This window comes from Populus trichocarpa, chromosome 6 (genome assembly GCF_000002775.5).
Source record: "Populus trichocarpa isolate Nisqually-1 chromosome 6, P.trichocarpa_v4.1, whole genome shotgun sequence".
In the NCBI taxonomy this organism is placed as follows: Eukaryota; Viridiplantae; Streptophyta; class Magnoliopsida; order Malpighiales; family Salicaceae; genus Populus; species Populus trichocarpa.
The window spans coordinates 5394758-5405000 of NC_037290.2; positions in this window are offsets into that span (position 1 = coordinate 5394758).

Here is a 10243-nt window from a genome sequence, read left to right on the forward strand (position 1 = left end):
ACATCCTCTTTGAATGGACAGACAAACCAGCAGAAATTCAAAAAAAGTAGTAAAGAGAAAAGGTGGATCAAAAGAAGGCCAGACAGTGATGAGAGATAAAAAGGAAAGTTGGAATTTATTTATTTTTTCTTTTTCATGTTTATCATATGTTGCTTCTATATAAATATTAACTATAAGTTTTCATTGAAAGATAAAAGGGTAAAAAAAAAAGGTGTCCCTCTCTCTCTCTTCACGCCAATCCTCGTAGAGAGACAGCATTTTATTCCCAAAGTACTCAAAAAGCAGCCCTCTGTCTGCTATCCTATATAGCATTATTGGTTCTTTTTCAGCTCTCTGGTTCTCCAACCTGCAATGGCATTTTGTCTTAATCCCATTCATCTCCAACAAACCACTTGAGAAAACCCTTTTATATGTTTACTAAACAAAAAAACAAAAGGAGGTTAAAAAAAAGAAATCTGCTGTGCTAATAGACAACTATGTTCACATCATGTTCATGTAAGCAACACACAGTCGTACTGTTGGTTGTCCTTTGCACATCAAGAAATATATATTCTTGATCGGTTTTTCTCATCCTTTTCCCTGTTTTCTTCCAATGGTTGTCCATGCTTGCACATCAAGGAGTATGTCATATTTTCTATATAATTTTGTTTCATAGTAACTGTAATTCTTTGTATTAGTAATTTACAGATGATAGAAAATTTTGGTTAGTTTTTCACTATCGAATTATAGCGATTCAATTGAACTATAATATTGTAGGGTCTTAATAAACAGGGATCTGAATAAAACTTAACTTTACCGCGGGTTGGATAATTTTTTTTTAAAAAAATAAAATAAACATGCAAGTTTTTTTAATATATTGTTAACATAAAAAATCCTAAGTGTAAATAAAAAAGATTATATATTCATTTAATTAAATAAATAAAAAACCATCTATGTTGATAAATGCAAAAAAAATCATTAACAATAACTAAAGACTAAACTGAAAAAAATCAAGAAATAGATGTAAATCAAGATATTCGACTACACAACACGAGTTATTTACTCTATTGTGTTTAATGACTTTATTTATTAGAATAAATTTTTTTATCTATCAAATGTTAATAGAAATAGACACACACATGGAATCAATGGGAAAAAAAATATCATGTAGGTTGCATACATTAACAAAAACCTACCATTTTATATGAAAATCAAGTAAAAACTAAACGATATTTAACCAAATAATAAATTAAAAAGTTCTTAGATAAATATGGATATAGATATCTGATCTCTAAGTATTAAAAAAAACAAAGTAATATATATAAAAATCACATCATCGATTCTAAGTCTTTTAAATCAAACCTAATTAATTTTAACTATCTAATTTAATAAGCTCTAATATTATTGAATGAATATCTTATTAAATAAAATCAAAACGCATATAATAACTCCATAAACAAATGATAAGCTAACCTCAAATCCATGAAATTTGTTAGTATTATCATGCACCCATTATTTTTTAAGAATAGTTCTTTTTTCTAACATTTTTTATCATCTCGACTCTCTCTTTATCATGATGTAGTACTTGTTTTTCAATTTGATTTTTCTTATTATTCAAGAATCATATACAACATAATTGTATTAAAGTAATAAAAAATGTTTTAGTGCATCATCTAAACATTTAAATATTAGACGAGGTTCTAGGAATGATATATATATATATATATATATATATATATATATATATATATATATATATATATATATATAATTTAGCTCAAGATTGTGGGGAAAAATTACTAGACATTATAGCTCAATTGTTATATATATATATATGATGAGAATCCTCAAAGCTAACTTTAGTGAATATTTCAAACTCTTGCGTGATGTGGGATGTGATTATGATATCTTGCCATGCAAAACGAATTAAAGAGGTTTAATTAACAAGGGGAAATGGACCCACATTAAAAACATTAATCTCCTCAAGATTTGCATGCATAATTAATTACTTTAGTGCAAACAAATAGCAGGTTCATTATCAAATTAAGAAAATAAACAATATTAGAATTTAACTTCTTTAATCTGAAATTTGAACAAGGAGAAACTACTCGAACGGGGAGACTTCCAAGAATAGCATCTTACAGGACTTAAAAGATGGATTCAAGGGTTATTTTCCCAAGTTTTCATTGCATTAAAAGGAGCCAAAATAAATTTGCAGATTGCTATGCCACCACCAAAAAAGTGCTTCAGTTTAAAGTATTTGGAAAAGGCACATGCAATTCGTAAAGCCAAAGAACACCAGATTCGTATTTACAACCATGTTGTTGTTCTCTATGTTAATCGATGAGACATGGAATTACTTTCTGAAGAAAAATATCACTAAATAACTCCTGTTATCGTTTCAGGGTAGAATCCAAAAAAATCGTCCATCGTTGCACGATAACACTCCCAGCTGAGGGAAAAAAAAATAAAAATTATTTCCACCATGCATCTAGAAGATCCTCCTTAATCATGAAGTCAAACGAAATCGTCATTTGATCTCTATCCGAATGCTACATAATTATTTGATCCTCATCGTGCAACACATGAAAAAGTTTAGAGTTAATGTGCACAAATAAAATCCAGCGTGCCGAGTCAATTCTTGTGCTGGTGTACTCACAAACACCACCTCGAACGCTTAAAACAACCTTTTGTTTTTGGGTCAAAAAAGTAGAGAAATAACATTCATTCAAACATGGTCTTAGTCGTTTAAAGTCATAGATATCGTCTAGGAGATCATATTTTCGTGCTAGAAGATTTATTTATTATAAGGGTAATAGTGCTAAAGAAAATACTAGCAATAAATACCCTTTTAACGACTTTTATCATCTTGCTTCTGAGGATCGAGAGCTTCATATGACTATATTCGATCCATTGCAAGAAAAGATGAAAAGTTAACATAGTGAGAAATATTGAAGTGGGGGGGGTACTCTTGCTTTAAAGAGATGGAGAGCACTCCTGGCTATATACCTTCGTACGTGCTCTTTTGCTTGTATAATGCATTAATTAGGTTCGTCTAGTTGGGTTATCAATGCCCCTTTTGCCTAAGAAAATTGTGGTCTTGATTGAAATAAGGGCAATTATTTTGAGGGGTGGGTGCCCAAATCATTAGGGCATAATATTTCAAGGTTTAAAGTCGGTGATGATATCGATCAAGAGGGGAAGGATGGGGATTTCTCTTCTTGGAAGAAAAGTATCCCTTTATGAAATTAATTGAAGATGGCGTAATTCTTTTGTGTCATCTTTGGGAGCCCTAATGATTTGGTCAGTCATTTCCGAAACAAATTTTCAACAAAGGAAGAAAAGGGGTAAAATCACAAGCTACATTAAACGGGACATTAAGGCCCACATGATAAAAGCAAAACCATGATTTATAACCATGCACGGATCTAGCTTAAATCAATATCACTCAATCAATCCCCTTTTGTTTTGTTTTGTTTTGGTTTGGAAATTATTAATCAATAAAATTGCTCGTGCTCAATGATCGAAGCTGTGATCACAACAAGATCGATGCTGTGGTTTTTTAGCCGTTAACTCTCGTGCTAGAGGTAGGATTCCAAGTTCAATTTTAAAGGAGTAGGTGTCATTATTATGAATGCAAGCTATATATATGCTGTGGTTTTCTTAATATAATGAAAATTTATTATTTGAGAAATGAAAAGATGATGTCTATGTCTTGGAAAATATATGAATTGATAAATCATAAATATTAAAGATTAAAATAGAAAATTAATCTTTTTAATAAGAAGCTAAAGATAGATGTACATATAAATATTTTACTTAGATTGTCTTTTTTATTTTATACATTTTTATTTTATTTTTCTTGGATGTTTATCCTAGTTGCTAGGTTAGCTAAATACATATGGTTTTCATTCTTATTATAAATGCATCATGCATATATAATTGATCTATCCAAAATTTTAAAATAAATTACAATGATTTCATTGAGGCATTATGAAATTATAGAAAACACCTACACGATTGATTATTGTTTTTTTTAAAAAAAACAGTTAAGCTAAAGAATCTTAAAATATGAGAGAAAGAGGATATAAATAAAAAAAAATGAATTATAAAAAAAATTTAATCAAACTAAATAAAAAATGTGGGGCGTTGTTGGGCAAGAAAGCAACGGTCACATGCTTAGTTTTTTTGAAAAAAAGAGCAAAAAACAAGTCATCGGCTCAAGTTGTTTTTTTTTTTAAATACAATTTATAACATGCCGTCCCCTGTAGTTTATGGGCACTTGTGAAGGGTACAATTGGGTTTTGGTGTGTGATTTTGGTTTTTTCGGTGAAGGTTTTTGGAGGGCAGCAGCTTGGGAGGGAGTCTCTCGATAGAAGTGGTGCAAATTTATGTAGCCCTCTCTCTATATGGGCTCGATGCCCATTATTGTCGACATTTCCTTGTCTAAACAGAGGAATTATTTACTGCTTTATCATTTCACGAGAACATGGGATTCATGAATATTTTTCATAATAGATCTCATGTTCTTATGAGATGATGGAGTACCACTCCTAGCATATCTAATTATATCTCTAATATATATAAAAAAAAATCTTTTTCACGGTCAGAAAAATGAATTCTACCAGTAAATGGAAGATGAAGCTGAAAACTGGTGAATTTCTGAAGGCATTGGAAATGGTGAAATTGGCCATAATACTTTAGATGGGGACCAAATTAAGGATAATGCCTATAAACATGAGCAAAAATAGCTTCAGCCTTTTGGGGTGGGAATGTGAGGAAAAGAAAAGAAAAGGTAATGGCAGTAGTACGTATAGCCCTTCAGTTGGGCAAATGAGCCCCTCTATAAATACATAATCCAATCCCAATTCTCCAAATCATACTTAAGTTATGCACATCTTCTTTTTTCTAGTCATTAAAAAAAAAAATCCCTACCTGACTCAGAAAGAAAATAAAAATAAAAATAAAGGGCAAAACATACATGTATAGCTAGAGGAATATTAGAGATATTTGGAATTAAGAGGGCTAAATTGCAAGGAAATCGTGCTAGTTTATACAATAAATAAATGTTCACAAACAAACATCATATCATGGGGTCCTCCTTTTTTGCTTTTGCTTTCTTTTCTCAGTCCAACACTCTTAATTTTCTTCCTCTTTTTACGTACTCTCCCTGAGCGACTGAGTCACCTTACATTCCATTCCGATTCCATTTTTCCTTCATGGGGATTTGCAATCCCTTTGTTCTATGCTAATCCACCTTATTACATGGACATGCTTGGAGCCGCAAGTTCTAAATGGCTGAGGTTCCTTCGAGCACCATATGTATGACGAATTGTTAGATGAATTTGATTTATCGTTAGTCTATATATTCACACACATTTATGTACACCGGCTTTAAATTAAGGACGCGATAATGAATAATAAAACAAAGATTATATATAAATGATATATAAAACGATATATTAATTTCCAAATCTCCTCAACAATCTTTGATTTCGACTCACAAAAGTTGCAAAGAGGAAGGGGAAATAGTTTATTTCCAAAAGGCATTTAGTTAGGCTAGTGTTTCGAATAGTAGCTTGGGATCAAAGAATGAGAAGAAAGGGTTGTTTTTATTATTCTTCTTATTATTATTATTATTATTACATGATTTTAGGCGTTGGCAGGTTATGTTTTTGAGGAATAGCAGACAAGCTTTTTGCAGATTTTTACATGTATATGCCATTTATGAAATTTGTGGTCCTGCTCTTACATGAGCTAGATTATGATCTTATCTTTACACATGCACCCACACACGTATATTGTAAGGATTGCATGAGTAAGATTTATAGCTAACGTTCTACATTAAATTAGCTGTAAATCTTACTCATGAATGAAATAATTAAGATTTGAATTCTAATGATTATGATATAATAGAGAAGGCTATCTCCGATCCATTCTATAGCCTATGATTCGTTAGTAAATCAAAAGAAACAAGGTCCACTTTACCGGGTGTAGAAGGGAAGATATATAATAGCAACAAAACGCAAAAAATTAATCTCCTGCCATTGTAATTAATTGGAGTATTTAAACTATAAAATGTTTCATGGACAGTGGTCCTTCAATATCCGGATAAGTATATATATATGCCATAGATTTCTTGTGGGGTTATCACTCAACCTTTTCCTCTGCTGAAAGAACAGAACGACGATGGCACCTTTGTAGTCGATGGTGTGCTGTAATTATTAACTTGCCATGCATGCAAAAAAGGGTTGAGATCTCAATCTGCTTGTCATGACTGCAAACCATTCTACAAATCATTAATTTTGTGTTAAAATCTTATTCCAAAAGAAATAAATAAAGAACACAGAATTCTGCTCTTTCTTGGCACATGCCAGACCTTGCTAATTAAGGAAAGATATAAATATTTTCATAATCATTTCACATGGGATCGGATAATACAGATTCTTAAATTAATCCTAACCGACCATCATCGAACACTCGTGTAAATAAAAAAAAATCCATACCAATTTTCTTCTGAATATGCATTGTAACAATATCATAGTACCAATATTAAAACTTTTTAACGCAGGTTAAATGAAGCACCACATAAGATTAAAACCCATGGAGTGTATTGACAACCTAGGCAGTTAAGAAAATAAATGTTAGAAATTTGACCGCCAATCTCTTTTTTCTTGCCTATTATTTCTTTCGGATCAACAGATCTGATCACACCCCAAGGAAACATCGGTCCATCAAGTCGGACATGTAGGCGAGTAGGTCTTAATTACTTTCTATTTATTCTTTCCTTTCACAACACTTCCATTCTCAAAATGGTACTGGTTCCTGTAAAGCAACTGAGAAAGAGTGAGAGAGAGATCAGAGATTCATATTCTGTTCATAGGGATTAGTGAAAAAAGAAAGAAAGAGTGAGAGTAATAATGGGTTATAGGTTGTCATCGTTATGTATGCATGTAATTGAGAAAAAAGAAAGGAACATTCATTTTCTCTCGTCTTTTATGTTTTCTTTCACTTTATATATATGTTTTTTTTAATGATAATCAAAGAATATATTAAAATAGTCATTTAGAATATCGCGTAGATCGAGAGGTTGTCTTAAATCATTTGTTTTTTAAAAAATTACTTTTTATATATTTTTAGATTGTTTTAATGTGTTGATGTTACAAATATTTTTTAAAAAATAAAAAAAATATTTTAATTAAAAAAATTAAATTGTAATCATTAATATATTTTTAAACACACTCTTATAGACACTTTAAAAGTAATATAGGGTTTGTACTTTCCACCAAATAAATAACACAGCGAGATCCAAATTTAAACTTCATCCAACCTTTAATTAGGTTTAAAAATAATAGATGGTAAAGGGATTGAACCTTCTATTATTCTCTCTATACAAGTTGTCAAGGTTAATAGCTATATAAACAACTATAGATTTATAATCTCTCTTCTTCTTATTTATAGTCATCTTCTTCAATAGTACTTACATACTTGCATCAAAGCCTTTTTAGGCCTTCACCCCTCTTTATTTTAGCTAATTTAATTATCGAATGATCCACGCATTCTTTAAATTGATATATTATAGACAATTAGTGATAATTTGAGCATGTATAAATCGATCGTATGCAAATTAGACGAAATATATCACGTGCCTTTAATAAGAAAGAAAGAAAAAAAAAAGAAATCATATATATAGTGATATTGTCCGGATGATTATGTTTGGCATAAAATTGATAGAATTATAAGATTTGGGATTCAATTGATAACATGATTATACATTTGAGACTAAATTGAAGTTTTTCCATAATATAACAACCCCCACAGAGATTTCGATAGGATTAATATTCCCACCAAGATTTGCAATCAACAAAAAAAAGAAGAAGAAGAAGAGAGATTTGGATAGGGTTAAACTATTAATAAAACTCCCACTCAAATACACGAAACTATAGAACAACCCCAACTTTCCACAATTATGAGAGTCAGTCAGATCATTCTAAACATTGAGTTTGTTTTATTCTCTGTTTGTCATCCTTTTTCTAACGCCTTTTCCTTTTCCTTGTCAGTTTTTGTTTCTTAAATAATCTAGCACAAGAGAAAAGAGAGGTCATGGCTTATGTCCTGTTTCACAGTGAGCTGATAATTGATGGACAAAAGCTTTCACTCAGCTAATAATTCATAGACAAAAGGCTAGCTTCCCTTCCAAATAACTCCGGTACGTGACAGAGAAGTACGTGGAATCCAAAATTTCTATGTTATGGTCTCCAGCTAGGGTTATAAAAAAAACAAAGCATCTAGGTGGTGGCTCAGTGGTAAGAGTTTGGAACCAAGAGATTTGCTTTCTCTGTGGTCTCAGGTTCGAGCCCTGTGGTTGCTTATATAATGGTCACTGGAGGCTTACATGGTCGTTAACTTCAGGGCCCGTGGGATTAGTGGAGGTACGCGCAAACTAGCCCTGACACCCATGTTAAACTAAAAAAAAAAACCATTACCACGCAAGTATTACAAAACAACAAAGTCCCTGTGCATGGGTGTTGGGTTTGAAATAGACCTCTCAAAACGCGAGTGATGGGTTCAAAATAGACGCTTTACAGTCCTAATAATGCTCATTATGCTGTGTTTTGAATAGACTCCACACAAATATTTAACACGTTTTCACACTGTGATTGCCGATCCATTTAAGCCAGAGTTGTGACAAATATTTTGTTATTTGCTTCCTTGATCTGGACAAGGGAAGAGCACGTCTTGTACTCGAGTTTTGCAGTAAAAGCTAGAGTATGTATCGATAACAATATCTAAGCATTTTTGAAGCGATTAAAACTAATATATCTCATGTATAATTAAGTTCATAACTGAGAGAAATACAATAAGTTGAGGGAAAATTGGCCCCAGTTTTTTAAACATGACATTACATTATTTGATGGCAATAACTCGGAATTTCTCCCTGAAATGTTTTTCCTAAGACAATCTGTTGAATAATTTATAGTGATTATATATCCTTAATTTTCTCCCATGTCTATATTTTTCTAATGTTTTATTGTCCCACACTATTTCTTGTTGTTAAAAAATAAATAAAAAATATATTTTTCTAATGTTTTATTGTCCCACAATATTTCTTTATATTATATGTTTTAACCTAACCAATTATTTTGTGCTAGTAATAATTAACTTGATTTCATTTGAAATTACAAACTCTTCTCTTATATATGCTCTTTGTACAATGACTGAAATGCACTAAAACTTATCCAATGAAAAAAAAATCCAAAAGATATTTGATACGACAACTTTTGTGATTGCATCATATTACATAATATTCTTATTTGTGGGGTTGTAGTTGGGTTAAAAAAATTGGACGCTAGTGAAGATTCTACAAATGCAAACATTAACTAAATTTCAAGCTCAGTAGCAGCCAGGGAATAAGAATATGGAAGGATGGTTGAAGAGCCGCTGGACAGGGTAGGCAGCAGAGAGGCTAAAACATTGGTCATAAGAGTAATTTTATGAAGATATTCATGCGTGAGTTGATGACTATGTAACTCAATATAAGTAAGTGTCTTAGCTTTGGTGGAGAGGTTAGTAACCAAGTCTTTGAATTCTCCACACAAACCCCTAAAAACATAGAGATTGAATCTGCCAACGCAATGGGTTGTCCAGCAGTAGCAAGCTCATCAAAGAGAGATTTGGTCTTTTGTAAATAGATATTGGTCGTGTCATCACCCTTGTCGTAGGTCCTAGAAAGACCCATAGAGTTGTGTAATACAAGAATTTGATGGTGAGGCGAGAGCTTGCTCAATATTCTGCCATATAGAGGACGAGGTATGTCAATCAACAACCAAGTGTAAGAGTTCAGTAGATAGAGAGGACAAGAGAGCACTCATAATCAAATGATCTTGTTATTTCCATGACACAAATGTTGGATTGTGGACAGGAACAACCATGGATGATGGTATAAGATGAGAGGAGGGACATGGTAGAGATCCATCAATAAAAAAGTAAATACCATAGCTTAAGAGATAAGGTTTCATTTGCATCCTCCAATACATGTACTTGTCATGTAGTTGTCATGAGATACTTTTAAGGAAATAACTTGTTGTGTGTAGGCTAAGGGAACCATAGAATGAAGATGAGAACCAAGAGCAGAATCAGTAACAAGAGGGGTAGTTGATAAGAGTTCGACAAACTAAGAAGAAAACATTAATGCAGAGGATGATAGCTAATGAAGCACAAAACCAGATGTCATAATAGAAAAGGAATAAAGCGACTGTGTAGA